General features: G+C 37.9%; 1 protein-coding gene and 1 non-coding gene across 2 annotated transcripts in view; both read right to left on the minus strand.

Moving 5' to 3' along the window:
• LOC130222842 (gastrula zinc finger protein XlCGF57.1-like) overlaps positions 1-15,625 on the minus strand; it is a 217,597-nt gene that overhangs the window by 156,285 nt on the left and 45,687 nt on the right. The gene's annotated exons all lie outside the window — the stretch shown is intronic.
• LOC130224242 (U4 spliceosomal RNA) lies at positions 360-500 on the minus strand. Its single transcript, XR_008837309.1, has one exon. It is a non-coding gene; the product is annotated as a U4 spliceosomal RNA (small nuclear RNA).

Genomic DNA, 15,625 nt, shown 5'->3' on the forward strand with positions numbered 1-15,625 from the left:
CTCAAATGCTCTGGTTTTTGAGAGAGCCCGGTGCTTCCGTGGAAGGTGTTTTACTCGCACCCTCTTAGCGATTTGAAGGATGTTATGGTAAAAGTTAATCCAGCCTCCGGCAGGGATGGACCGCTAATCCATTGTGCTCCGCCTGTGTAAGTTCAAATCCCATTCTCGTCGTTCAATTGCTTTAGTGTTTTAGAGAGCCTGGTGCTTCCATGGAAGGTTTCTTACACGCACTCTGCTTGCATTCTGAAGAATGTTATGGTACAGGTTAATCCAGCCTGCTGCATGTTTAGGAGCTACACGAAAGTTGCAACATGTTAAAGAAACAGAAGCACAGCTATCCTTTTCAACAGAACATTAAGCCTACTAAGAGGCTGACAAAAATTGCCAGAGCTGACTGTATTTCAAGTCATCTCAGCAAGGTACTGGGTAAAGTTTTCAACCAGCAATGATCACGCCTCGGATAGACCTCATAGGCTACGATATTGCCTCTGCGAAAGTATAGCTATAACAGCTACGAACTCTTCTGTGTACCAATCTGGACATGCAACGACAAGGTGGCATCAAACTTTAAACTGCCAGCAATCAGCCTTCTGGCACCAATGAGTGCATGCTGTGCCCGCAGAACAGGTTATTGATTTGTCCAAAAATAATTACTTATACATTGTTTCATTTTTACTTAAAGAAAAGTATACACTACTTATGTGAATCTGGGAGAAGAGAATTGTGGGTAATCTGGTAAAGGGAGCGGAGTCACAACGCTGAACGGCAGAGAAAATGGTTGAGATTGGGATGTATTTATTGGGCTGTACAGGGACTGGGGTAAGGTAATGAACAATGCAAGGGCACTGAAACCATATTTTGACAGAAATCCAGGGTCAGCTATGCTGCCGTTTTTAGACTCAGGCATTCTGTCTAGTTTCTCTCCAACAAAACCAGAAGAAACATGTTGCAGTTAATGTTGAACAATAAAGCCTGGTTTATACTTCTGTGTCAAGTGATCAGCGTGATCCACGGCGCAAGCCTTGCGCGTAGCCGTGCACTTATACTTCTGCGCACTGTTTCTGTTGCTCTGCAATACACTTCCGAAAAGCTAGCTGGCAGTAGGTGTTTATGTTTCTCTGTGTTGAGTTTCTTCGCTGGTGTTTTGTTTTTTTCTGAACGTTTCCTTAATGTGCATGTGGCTCAAATTCGCTCATTTTGAGGCAGGAACCAGTGGACGTGCAACAACTTTAATCAAAAGGTAAACACAAAACAACAGTCTCCATGCGGAGCTCCTTCATGGGACTCCACACTTTTTTTTTTCATGGGACTCCACACTTCACGCTCGTGAGGCTCTCACCTCCGCCCACACTCGTCAGCGCTACCAAGTCGACCAATCTCAGAGCTACGCGTAAGCGCTACATTTTTTGAGAGGTGCGCGTCAATGTCGCCGACGGCCACAGCGAGGTGCTATGCAACTACGTGTAGGCTGCGCCGTAGCATACGCGTGAGCTTGACGCCGAGGTATAAATCAGCCTTAACTCTGGGGCACTGATCAGAGCTACTGATAAAGCTCCTTATGACAACCTTTATCTTCATCTTTTCTGTAAGAACATCCATTCGAGTCCCAAAAGTTAATCCTTTCTCTAGCACAATGCTGTGCTTACACGTGATGAGGTGGCCGAGTGCTTAGGTTAGTATGTTGTACTCTGCAAGTTCTGGTTTAAATCCCATCCTCACAGTTTCACTGTTTTGAGAGAGGCAACTGCTTCTGTCTAAGGTTTCTTACTTGCACCTCTCAGCGTCTTAAAGGATGTTTATGGCAAAATTGTATGTAATACTTAGCGAAAATAGCTGCAAAAACATACGTATATGCCATAGTCCAGCCTCCATTAGGAGAGCACCTATATGCGCGGCGAGGTGGCTGAGTGGTTAAGGCGATGGACTGCTAATCTGTTGTGCTTTGCATGTGTGAGTCGAATTCCAGCCTGGTCATTCTTTTAAGAGAGCCCGGTGTTTACGTGGAAGGTAACTTACTTGCACCCTCTTCGTGCTTCGAAGCATGTTATGGCAAAATTGAGTGTCATCTTAACGAAAATAGTTGCAAAAACATACACGTACACATATGTGCCCTCTAGAGTGCCCTCTAAACTCTGGTTGCCTTTCGCAGAAACCTACGCTTTCTCTCACCCAATAGACTATCCACCATTCTTTCAAACTCTCTTCCTCCATCTTGCAAACTCTCTGCACTTGATACGAACAGCGCCACTGATACACTCTGCTCCACGCTAGCATCATGTCTAGACAGACTATGTCCTCTTACATCCAGGCCAGCCCGTGCCAGTCCTCTTGCACCCTGGCTCTCTGATGTTCTCTGTGAGCATCGCTCAAAACTTCGGGCTGCTGAGAGAATTTGGCGAAAAACTAAAAATCCTGAAAAGTGTGTAAACGTGCTCCATGGACATCGACCATCGACGTTTATTATAGTTTTTAAAACATTTGTTCGAATTGTTTTATTTTTATTTTTTTTTAAAGGTTATTTTGGAAAAAAATGTATGCATATAAGTAAAGCTTGCTTGTTTTTACTCAATATTTAAAATCTTTTGATAAGAAATATTTAAAATATTACACCTCACCCTGATGATCCCTCGGTTCCAGCTCGCATTTCAGCCTGCCTGTCAGACATTTCACACTTGATGAAAGATCATCATCTTCAGTTTAACCTCGCGAAAACGGAAATGCTTGAAGTTTCTGCCAACCCGACTCTACACCATAACTTTTCAATCCAGATGGATGGGGCAACCATTACTGCATCCAAAATGGTAAAAGCCTTGGAGTAACGATTTATGACCAACTAAACTTCTCTGACCACATTTCTAGAACTGCTCGATCTTGCAGATTCGCACTTTATAACATCAGAAAGGTCCGACTCTTCCTATCTGAACATACAGCTCAACTCATTGTTCAAGCTCTTGTTCTCTCCAAACTGGACTATTGCAACTCTCTACTAGCCGGGCTTCCAGCTAATTCTATCAAACCTCTTCAGCTGCTTCAGAACGCAGCAGCACGAGTGGTCTTTGATGAACCCAAAAGAAGCACATGTCACTCCGCTACTCACCCGTTTGCACTGGCTGCCAGTTGCTGCTCGCATCAAATTCAAAGCTCTGATGTTTGCTTACTAAGCGACCTCTGGCTTTGCTCCTTCGTATCTGCTCTCACTTCTGCAGATTTATGTGCCCTCCAGAAACTTGCGTTCTGTGAATGAACATCGCCTCGTTGTTCCATCCCTAAAAGGGAAGAAATCACTTTCCCGAACTCTCACATTCAATCTGCCCAGTTGGTGGAATGAACTCCCTAACTACATCAGAACAGCAGAGTCACTTGCTGTCTTCAAGAAACGACTAAAAACTCAACTGTTTAGTCTCCAATTTCCTTCCTAATCTTAACTGCCTCTCTGGCTATACCACTAACTGTACTCTCTCTCTCTCAAAAAAATAAATAAAAATAAAATAAAATAAATTTACTAATGCTTAGCCTCTTAGACTTTACACACCAGATACTTGTCTATAGCACTTGTTTACTGCTGCTCTTATAGTTGTGTAAATTGCTTCCTTTTCCTCATTTGTAAGTCGCTTTGGATAAAAGCGTCTGCTAAATGATTAAATGTAAATGTAAAATGTTATGTTAATGTACAAAATAAACCTGATTTAAAGCCCACAAAACTGGGATTGAAGCGTCTTCTTTTATAATTGTTCTGACACACAGCTGTGCTGATGAAGTAAAGCTAAGCTAAATTGCTGTAATTTATTACACACATGCAATGTTTTAAAAACATTTTAAACTTGTAAAACTCACTCTTGATCACATTTGATGATCATTGATGATCCTAGCGAACTGAACAGACCTTTTATTCCCGGTTGCTTGCACGTCTGGTCTTGTTGATATGATTATACACGTGACTACCGGGACATGTTAATACGCACAGCTGTCAATCAAGTCAGTGGTCGGGGGGACCGCACTCCTACGTCAAGTTGCAGTCGATCTGAAAACTGCTCCAATTGGTCCACCATTTTTATAATGTTAAATTTGAAAAAAAAAAAAAAAAGGACTGGGTGTGTTTATATTACCTCAATATGACGGTCTATACACTATATCTACACACATGTCTGTGCAAACAGCTTGAAAAGTAGATTTTTCACCATAGGTGCCCTTTAAATCAGTATGTTATCACCATGCTATTATTTTAATCAACCTAAACTAACAACCCTTTGTTATCTCAACAACTTTAGTGAAGCTAGTTGACTTGACAAAAAAATATGTTGTGATAACAAATAAAGGATATAATTTTATACAGAGTGGACAAAATCAGATAAAACAAAACTAGACAAAACCTGACAAAATCAGGCAAAACTAAACTAGGCAAAACTATACAAAATTGGACAAAATAAAACTACACAAAACTAGACAAAACTTGACAAAATCAGACAAAAAAGCTAGACAAAAGTAGACAAAATCAGACAAAACAAAAGTAGACAAAATCAGACAAAAGTAGAAACAAATCGCACAAACAAAACTAGACAAAAGTAGACAAAATCAGACAAAACAAACATAGACAAAATCAGACAAAACAAAACAAACGTAGACAAATCAGACAAAACAAAAGTAGACAAAATCAGAAAAAACAAAAGTAGACAAAAAAAGACAAAAAAGCTAGACAAAATACGACAAAAGTAGACCAAATCGGACAAAACAAAAGTAGACAAAATCAGACAAAACAAAGGAGACAAAATCAGACAAAACAAAACAAACGTAGACAAAATCAGCCAAAACAAAAGTAGACAAAATCAGACAAAACATAATTAGACCAAAAAGACAAAATCAGACAAAACAAAACAAGAAAAAAGTAGATAAAATCTGACAAAACAAAAGTAGACAAAAAATAGACAAAATCAGGACAAAACTAGACAAAACAAACTAGACAAAACTAAACAAAAGGAGACAAAACTAAACAAAAATAGACAAAACTAAACAAAATGAGAAAAACTAAACAAAAATAGACAAAATCAGACAAAAAACTAGACAAAATCAGACAAAAGTAGACAAAATCAGACAAAACAAAAGTAGATAAAAGTAGAAAAAATCTGACAAAACAAAAAAATAGACAAAAGTAGACAAAATCTGAAAAAAGTAGACAAAATTAGACAAAAGATTAGACTAAATCAAACAAAAGTTGACAAAAACAGACACAACAAAACTAGACAAAAGTAGACAAAACAAAGCTAGACAAAAATAGACAAAATCAGACAAAACGAAATTAGACAAAACTAAACAAAAGTAGACAAAATCGGATAAAACTAGACAAAACTAAACAAATCTAGACAAAACTAAACAAACCTAGACAAAACAAAACTAGACAAAACTAGACAAAAGTAGACAAAATCAGACAAAACAAAAGTACACAAAATCTGACAAAACAAAACTAGACAAAAATAGACAAAATCTGACAAAACAAAAGTAGACAACATCAGACAAAACACATCTAGACAAAATCAGACAAAACAAAAGTAGACAAAATCTGACAAAACAAAACTAGACAAAAGTAGAAAAATCAAACAAACGAAACTAGACAAAAAATTTGACAAAAGTAGACAAAATCAGACAAAACTAGACAAAAGTAGACAAAATCAGACAAAAAGAAATTAGACAAATTAGACAAAATCAGACAAAATTAAACAAAATTAGACAAAATAAGTCAAAAAACTAGACAAAATCAGACAAAAGCAGACAAAAACAGACAAAAAAAAAAACAAAACAAAAAAAAGACAAAAAGAAATTAGACAAAACTAGACAAAATCGGACAAAACTAAACAAAACCAGACAAAAGTAGACAAAATCGGACAAACTAAACAAAAATAGACAAAATCAGACAAAACTAAACAAAATGAGACAAAAATAAACAAAACTAGACAAAAGTAGACAAAATCAGACAAAACAAACTAGACAGAAGTAGACAAAATCAGACAAAAAACTAGACAAAACAAAAATAGACAAAAGTAGACAAAATCAGACAGAACTAGACAAAAGTAGACAAAATCAGACAAAAAGAATTTAGACAAAACTAGACAAAATCGGACAAAACTAAACAAAACTAGACAAAATAGACAAAATCAGACAAAACGAAATTAGACAAAACTAGACAAAACCAGACAAAACTAGACAAAAGTAGACAAAACAAAACTAAACAAAAATAGACAAAATCAGACAAAAAACTAAACAAAACTACACAAAAGTAGACAAAATCAGACAAAACTAAACAAACCTAGACAAAACAAAACTAAACAAAAATAGACAAAATCAGACAAAACTAAACAAAACAAGTCAAAACTAAACAAAACTAGACAAAAGTAGACAAAATCAGACAAATCAAAAGTAGACAAAAGTAGACAAAATCAGACAAAACAAAAGTAGACAAAATCTGACAAAACAAAACTAGACAAAAGTAGACAAAATCAGACAAAACAAAACTAGACAAAAGTAGACAGAATCTGACAAAACAAAAGTAGACAAATCAGACAAACAAAACTAGACAAAAAAACTAGACAAAATCAGACAAAAGGAGACAAATTTGGACAAAACTAGACAAAACTAAACAAATCTAGACAAAACTAAACAAACGTAGACAAAACTAAACTAGACAAAAGTAGACAAAATCAGACAAAACTAAACAAAATCGTATATATATGAATCCAAACAGGAATCAGATCATCTGAATGTAAAATCATACAAAATCAATATCCAAATTTCTATTCAGTTTTTTTGCAATATACTATTAGAAACAGTGCTTAAAATACACTTGAAGAATAAAAACCACAAACAACCAGTCTAATCTCTACAAACTAATATACACAGTGTCTGTATTAACTCATACATTATTCAAAACAATAGTTCAGCTCTTACTTTGCTGCTGCATTGAAAGCTCCACTACTTGCTGGCGAAGTTCACTGTTCAAGGCTTCCAGCTCATGAACTTTATTTTGTAACACTTCTGCCTTGTTCTGCCACATCAGTATTTCTTGCTTTATTGGTTTCGTTGTATTCACTAGAAGTAAAACAGGGGACAGTTATATTTCATCTTTTGTATACAGTGTTAACATTTATATAATTATACTGTATGAAGTTAGCAGTTTAAAGAGGTAACAGATAGGCTTACCTTCACCCTTCACGCTTCCTAGGTTGTGTTTTTACAGGTGTTGTACTGTGACATCTATAAATATAAAAATCATTTTAGAAGGTGGCAAAACGTTTAAGGCCATCGGGCAGTTAGTTAAACAGTGTTGTGCTGAAATGTCCTGAAAACTTGTCAGACCAAGCAGTTATTTACTTTTTGGTTTTATATTTAAGCAAAGTTTTAAAGGAACTGGATATAATTATCAATAATAATATTTTAATATAATGTAATCATTTTTATTTTAAATAATAATAATTAATTATTTATATATATATATATATAAATATATATATATATATATATATATATATATATATATATATATATATATCCACACTCATACACACTCAGTCTAAAAATGATTATTAAGCATGTAAATACCCAATCTAAAGATACATTATTAAATAATGTAAAGCTACTTGAAGTTTTATACATGTTTCATGACAGATGGTGATTAAATAGAATGTTTTGCCTATATCTCTTTCTGTACTTAAAAACAAAATATTTATGCTTTTTAAAATCTAGTTTACAACAACTGACTACCATATAGGCTGAGTTAAATGGATCGATGTTGATGCGAGCTGATCACAATCCATTAGGCCTACTTGAAACAATAACACAGTCAAATCACAAGAAACATTAGGTCAATAACTTCATACGTACCTTTTCTTACACGGTTTGTTCATTTGGATCTTCACGGTGTACAAATTGGCTTTTCTGCCGTTAAGGAAACTTTATTTGGGCGGCAATTCTTTTTAAGCGCCTTTTAAATAGTTCTCCTGTAGAGGGCGCTTAGCTGCACATAATTTAAAGTCGAGCCTCTATGTCTTTTACATGTCTTTTTTAGCCATCTCATTTACAAATTAAAATCGTCCTGCTAACGTTTAAAAATATTAAATAAGGTTTATAACTTTACTATGATTTATAATTAGATTAATATTATTATGGAAGCCCGTTCCCGCCACTGAATTAAAAAAAAATTAATTGAAAAAATAAAAAAGTAAAAAAAAAAATAATTTAAGTCAGAATTCTGAGTTATTAAGTCAGAATTCGGAGTTATAAAGTCAGAACTCAGAGTTATTAAGTCGCAATTTTGAGTTATAAAGTCAGAATTCTGAGTTATTAAGATTATCAGATTTCTAACTTTATTCTTTTGAATTTCGACACTTTTTCACGACATTTCATATTACGCTAAGGGAGTTCCTGTCGCCAGCAGGTGAAGTTTCTGCGACGGCAAGGTATGGTCAAATTTACTTTTTGGTATGATAATTATTTATGATATGAAGTGTTACAGTAAATGTGTTATAATAGAAGCCTTTGGCGAGTGTAAAATTCGAAAGTTTGGCGCGTGCTCATGCGGTTTACTCGAATGGTAGTCCATAGTCCTGTTGCTTTTATGGACAATTAAGTAGGGTAGTTTACTATCATTGCACCAAAAGGGAGTAAAATTAGGTTTAGATTCAAAGCTTGCTTTGTTATGTACAGTGTACTAACCAAAAAAGTACATGCATTTTGTTTTCTGGCTTATATACTCTCTAGGCTTTATATTGGCCTTTAGCCTCACCATGTTTCCTATTAAAACTATCATTGTAGGATGGATGAATTAATAATTTTACTGAGGGAGAGAAACATTCCTGAAACAACTATCAAAGACTGGAGGAACAGGTAATACTGAAACAAACAGTTTAACACACACTTTAAAAGTCATAATTTGGAAGAAGTGGACATTTTAATCCATGTTTAAGTCACTTGCAGTTTTATTTCTTAAAGGGATTATATACTGTTTATTTTACAATAAATAACTTAAGCTAAAACTTTGGCAAAGCTCCAGTGTTTACCTAAACACTTTCGATTATACTTCAGTTTACTGACTGAATCTTAATATTAACTAGTTGCTTGTTGACATGCATAATACTAGCAGATTGGCTGTTTATTGGTACTTAAAAAACATATATTAATGCCATATTTTGCATGACCATGTTTTACATCCCTTTTTAAACCATACTTAAAGAAAACACTACTACACAATTGGAGAATATTACAGACATTTAATACATTTACTGAAAAACAAAGTACCAAAATGTATGTCATGGCAGAAATTAAAGACTTAAAGAATGAAAATAACATGGACTTGCCATTTATAACCAGTAGATGGTAGCAGAGGTTAACTTATTTAGCTCAGTTACTGTGTCAACTCCCCAGATGTTTCAATGTCTTTCTTTTGATTTCTTATGAAAAGACAAATAGATTACTTTTACTGTATTACAGTATATGGTAAAGGAAGTACAAAGTACAAGGAGTCAGAGAGTAATTTAAATGTAAATAATGAAAGCCATACACCAACAGACTTTAAGAGTAATTTACTTGAATACATTAGTAACTTATTTTACTAACTACATTTAGTTATTGTATTTAACTGTACAAGCTGCTAAATATTCAGCCAACTAAGATTTGTTGTTATGTAGTTTTAGTACCCAAAATTTAGTCTGATTTACTTTATGACAACCCTATTTTATTCTTCGACTCATCAGATGTTCATATAAACATATTAACACTTGCATTTGTAATTCCGGAAACTGCATAGGTGGATTACACATAACACACACACACTCACACACGCACACACACACACACACACCCACACCACACACACACACACCACACCACACACAGCTGCTGCTGACTGCTCCTGCAGAGGATTCTGGGTAAATCTCTCAGTCTTCAGCTCAGTTTCACTGATGATCCAGAATAAACCCAAAACCCAGGCCAGAGCGGCTCAGTGAATGTGGTCTGGACTGAGTGGATGAGGCTCATTGTGTCTCTACAGATGTTGTAGAAGATCAGAGTTCCTGCACTGTGATCCACAAACACTCCTATTCTCCTGCTGAGTGGCTCTACTGGGAGATCAGTGTGTGTGTTATTGTGCCAGAATGAGAAACTGGAGGAAGAGAAGATCAAACTCCAGGACTGAGCATTAGATCCAAACCAAGACTCAACACCTCGTCCCTTCCTCCTGATGCTCTTATATGACACTGATATCCACACACCAACATCTCCACTCCAGTCAGTCTCCCAGTAACAGCGTCCACACACACTCTCTCTGCACAACACCTGAAGATGAACATCAAATCTGTCTGGATGATCAGGATATGGCTGATCCTTTAACACACGCTTCACCTCTCTATTCTCCTTAGACAGAATGAGACGAGTGTGTGCTGTGTTTGGATCCAGTGTGAGGAAACAGACATCTGAACACAAGAACACACACATTTATAACCACAGCTGTGTGTGTGTGTGAGTGAGAGAGTGAATGTGTGTGTGTGTGAGTGAGTGAGTGAGTGAGGGTCTCTGTGTGTGTGTGTGTGTGTGTGTGTGTGTTCCTGTGTGTCTGTACATGTGTGTGTTTGAGTATGTGTGTGCGTGCGAGTGAGTGAGTAAGTGAGTGTGTGTGTGCGTGTATGTGTGAGTGAGTAAGTGAGTGTGTGTGTGTGTGTGAGAAAGTGTGTGTGTGAGAGCGTGTGTGTGTGTGAGAGAGAGAGCGTGCGTGTGTGTGTGTGGTGTGTGTGTAGTCCTACATTTGTGCAGTCCTGCTGTAATCCTCGCGTCTCCTCCATGATCCAGACTGTAAACACACACAGATGGAGAGAATGAGCTGTTTAGTTTCCCCCTCAGCTAATAAGCTAAAGCTAGCACTGAGCTGCTCAGCTACACGCTCCAAACTCTTCAGCTAAAACACACAACACTTGTTGGTTCCAGCCGGGATGCACAATGAATCTAACACGTGCGTTCTTTTAATCTGATGTTGGTGAAGCGAGCGCAGATACTGCTCATGTTGATGGAGACACCCTGCTGCAACATTCATTTATTACAGTGATCACACTTAGCTTTGCCATCGTTCTTCAGCACATGCAGCCTTTGAGCACATGTTGCAGTCCATCTCTAAACTATGTTCAGATTATTAAAGCTGCTCGCCAGCGCCCAAGTTCCTGAGAGATTAGCAAGTGAAAAATACACATGTGTGCACAGAGAAGAGGAATCCAGATGTTGATTTTAGAACAAGAGTCTGAACATTAATCCAAGTGTCTGATTCCAGAATCTGAATCCATCTTCAATCCCAACCCTATTCCTGACCTGATATTGGAGGATTCTTCAGCACAAATGGAGGAAAAGTTTCTCTGCTCAGCTCAAATGCTGAAACTGTACATGTGTCCCGCTTAATGTCACAACTGAGCCAATACACTCCAACATTTACAGAGGAGATTCATTTCACACTCAATGATTTGCTCTTTATAGACATGACTGGAATACTCTACAAGCTGTATCTTCTGTCTTTCCTCCTCACCCCATAACCCTCATAGAAAACTGAAGATCAGAAAGAGCTTTCTAGTGTCTTTTTAAAGCCATTCAGTGGAAAAGCACAAGGCCAGTGATGCTCCACATACTTGAGTTTGTCCAGTGTAGTTTGGATCCTCCAGTTGTTCAGAGAGCAGCTTGACTCCTGAATCTCCTGGATGATTGTAGCTCAGATCCAGCTCTCTCAGGTGTGAGGGGTTTGAAGTCAGAGCTGAAGACAGAAAACCACAGCCTTCCTCTGTCACCATACAGCCAGACAATCTACAAACACAGCAAGAGTTCACATCACACAGTTGGACAATCACACATCTCTTTGTGTTGTGAAGATGCTGACTGCTGTTTCTGCTCATGTCAACAGCAGTGATGAACACACACACACACACACACACACACATCCTGATTAGCTCTCCTTATTGATCAAGCCCTCACATCACAACACACACACACTCAACAGGACTCAACATCATCTGTAGAACTGTATATCAATAGAAATAAAATCACACCCCCACATTTGGGCTCCACATCTGGTAAGACTTAAGGGCTGTTCACACGGAAAGTGATGTTGAATGTTGACACCCACAGACATAGTCACAACCTGCTAAAGTTTTCAAAAAGTGAACTAAGACTGCAACTATTTGGGGAAATCTCTATAAAAGGTCTTCAAATCTGATTTCGATTTAAAGGAATTGTTTTTCATCTTTAAATAGGATTTTCTTGTGTTTAAAGCTTTTGTCATTACGCTACTTCAGTGTCTCAGACTCATTCACAAATGATTATTAAATGCTGGATTAATGCACAAGAGAGTTTGGCCAACACGTTTTAGACCATTTCAAATATATATTATATGTGCACGCTGTATAAGTGCACATACAGCCGCTCAGCATAATGGAGTACAGCCCATTCTGAAAATGCAGATTTTCCTCCATTTCTCAGTCAATATAGGCAGTGTATTTTGGTGCATTTAAACAAAACAGATTTATTAAACAGGAATATTATTACAAGAATATTTTAGTCACCAAACATATTCAGAAATAGAAAGATAACACAATTAAATTCAGGCTAAATATTGCAAAAAACCCTACAAAATTTCAGCTGAATTCTTCCATTGTTTTGCTTCTCTTGATTTTTCCTACAAGTATCCACAAGTATCACTGTGATAACAAGCAGTGATTGTGCACGCTTATCTGCTTTCTAAAGTAGTTGGAGCGTTTAATTACTCGTGCTCACCTCATCTACAATGACAAAGCGCATATGAGATAAACTACATCAGTATGTAACAACCAGTTATGATCTATTACTGAACAGATGCCAAACTGTTTTGACACCCTTATGGTGTACATCAGGAAAAGAGTTACTTCAATTCTGAAAATGCAGCTTAGACATAGTCATATAATCATTATCAATGTGTAGATATGAATAAATCACATCCCTGCAAATGATTTCTCTATTCTTTCTTCTGCCAATCTACTGAAAGGGGCTCCACATATGGTAACCCAATATGTAACTGTTTGTGTGATATTGCTGAGTGGAGAATCATTTACCTCAGTGTCTCCAGTTTACAGTGTTGACTTTTCAGTCCATCAGAGAGAAGCTTCACTCCTGAATCTTGCAGGTCATTGTTACTCAGGTCCAGCTCTCTCAGGATACAGTTTGAGGATTGAAGAACTGAAGACAACTCTTACAGCACTGAACAGTGAGTTTACATGTGACCAATCTGAGAAAGAAGAGCACACATTACTAAAAACCACACTGTTAATGTGATCTGTCTGATGTAACAAAACAAAAAAATCAATCAATCAATAAATCAAATAATCAATCAGGTGTTTGATCTCAGACCTCAGTGTCTCCAGTTTACAGTGTTGACTCTTCAGTCCATCAGAGAGAAGCTTCACTCCTGAATCCTGCAGGTCATTGTTACTCAGGTCCAGCTCTCTCAGGACACAGTTTGAGGATTGTAGAGCTGAAGACAAACTCTTACAGGACCGAACAGTGAGATTACAGCCCTGTAGCCTGTGTAGAGAACAAACACAATATGTATGTGTTAATCTGGTGTGTTTAATAGTCTGAGGCATGTATGAATGTAGTGACTGGTTTAACTTCACTAATTAGTGAGCACATCTGGTGATTTAAGCTTTAAATAGTATTAATGTCTATAAAACGTAATTAAATGGCTTCCTTCAGATGCTCCAATAGCCCAACTCTTCATTAAACACCTAACACTGCAAGACAGGAAATACTTTTTAAACTGTTTTATTTATTATTATTGAACAAACAAACTAATGACAATAATCTTCTGTAGCATCTTTAAAAGTTGCATCATCAAAGCCCTTTTCAGAATAAAGTGAAACAGATGCATATGTAACAGACATATAGAACATAAATAAATATATCAGAATCAGAATCGGTTTTATTGCCAAGTGTGCTTCACACACACAAGGAATTTGTTTTGGCTACAGAAGCTTCCAGTGTACATAAAGTGACATGTGACAACACAAATAATCTGAAAAAATAAAATAATAATAATAAAAAATGATGAACATTAAACAGATGCGGTTAGTGAAGAAACCTGGATGTTGAGTTGTATGTACAGATTGTTATAAATATACAGGTTACAAGGTGCTGTGTACAAGTGCGAAAGTAGAAAGTATTGCATTGTATATTGATATAAGGTGCTGTGTACAAGTGCGTATGAGAAAGTATTGCACATATTTATTGCACAGTAGGGGAATATTTAACTGTTCATAAGGTAGACAGCCTGAGGAAAGAAACTTTTCCTGTGTCTGGCTGTTTTTGTGCTCGGTGCTCTGAAGCGCCGACCAGACGGTAACAGTTCGAACAGGTAGTGTGCTGGGTGTGAGGCGTCCAGAGTGATTTTGCGGGCCCTTTTACTCACTCTGGAAGAGTACAGTTCTTGAAGTGTAGGAAGGGTAGTGCCAGTGATTCGTTCAGCAGTCCGGACTATTCGCTGTAGTCTACGGAGGTCAGTTTTGGCAGCTGAGCCGAACCAGACGGTGATTGAAGTGCAGAGGATGGATGGATTGGATGACAGCTGAGTAGAACTGTACGAGCAGCTCCTGTGGCAGGTTGAACTTCCTCAGCTGACGAAGGAAGTACAGTCTCTGCTGGGCTTTCTTCACAATAGAGTCTATATGAGTGTCCCACTTCAGATCCTGAGAGATGGTGGTGCCCAGGAACCTGAATGACTCTACTGCAGCCACAGTGCTGTTCATGATGGTGAGTGGGGGGAGTGCAGGGGGGTTTCTCCTGAAGTCCACTATCATCTCCACTGTTTTGAGCGTGTTCAGCTCCAGGTTGTTGTATCTGCACCATAACGCCAGCCGCTCCACCTCCTGTCTGTATGCAGACTCGTCACCGTTCTGGATGAGGCCGATAACAGTAGTGTCGTCTGCAAACTTAATGAGTTTGATGGAGGGTCTTTTGCAGTGCAGTCGTTGGTGTACAAGGAGAAGAGCAGTGGAGAAAGAACACATCCCTGGGGGGCACCAGTGCTGATGGTGCGGCTGTCGGATGTGATTTTGCCCATTCTGACTAGCTGCTGTCTATCTGTCAGAAAGCTGGTGATCCATTGACAGACAGAGCTAGGAACAGAGAGCTGGCCCAGTTTGTACTCAAGCAGTGATGGGACGATGGTGTTAAAGGCAGAACTGAAGTCCACAAACAGAATCCTTGCGTAGTTCCCTGGTTTGTCCAGATGTTGTAGGGTATAATGCAGTCCCATGTTGACTGCATCATCCACAGACCGGTTTGCTCTATAGGCGAACTGCAGGGGGTCCAGCAGGGGTCCAGTGATGTCCTTCAGATATGCTAGCACCAGTCTTTCGAATGACTTCATGGCCACAGATGTTAAGGCCACAGGTCTGTAGTCATTGAGTCTTGTGATCTTTGGCTTCTTTGGGATTGGGATGATGGTGGAGCGCTTAAAGCAGGATGGAACTTTGCGCTGTTCCAGTGATCTATTGAAGATATGGGAGAAAATGGGAGCCAGCTGGTCAGCGCAGGTTCTCAGACAGGCTGGTGAGACACCATCTGGCCCTGGTGCTTTCCT

Source organism: Danio aesculapii, chromosome 4, assembly GCF_903798145.1.
Source record: "Danio aesculapii chromosome 4, fDanAes4.1, whole genome shotgun sequence".
NCBI classification, from domain to species: domain Eukaryota; kingdom Metazoa; phylum Chordata; class Actinopteri; order Cypriniformes; family Danionidae; genus Danio; species Danio aesculapii.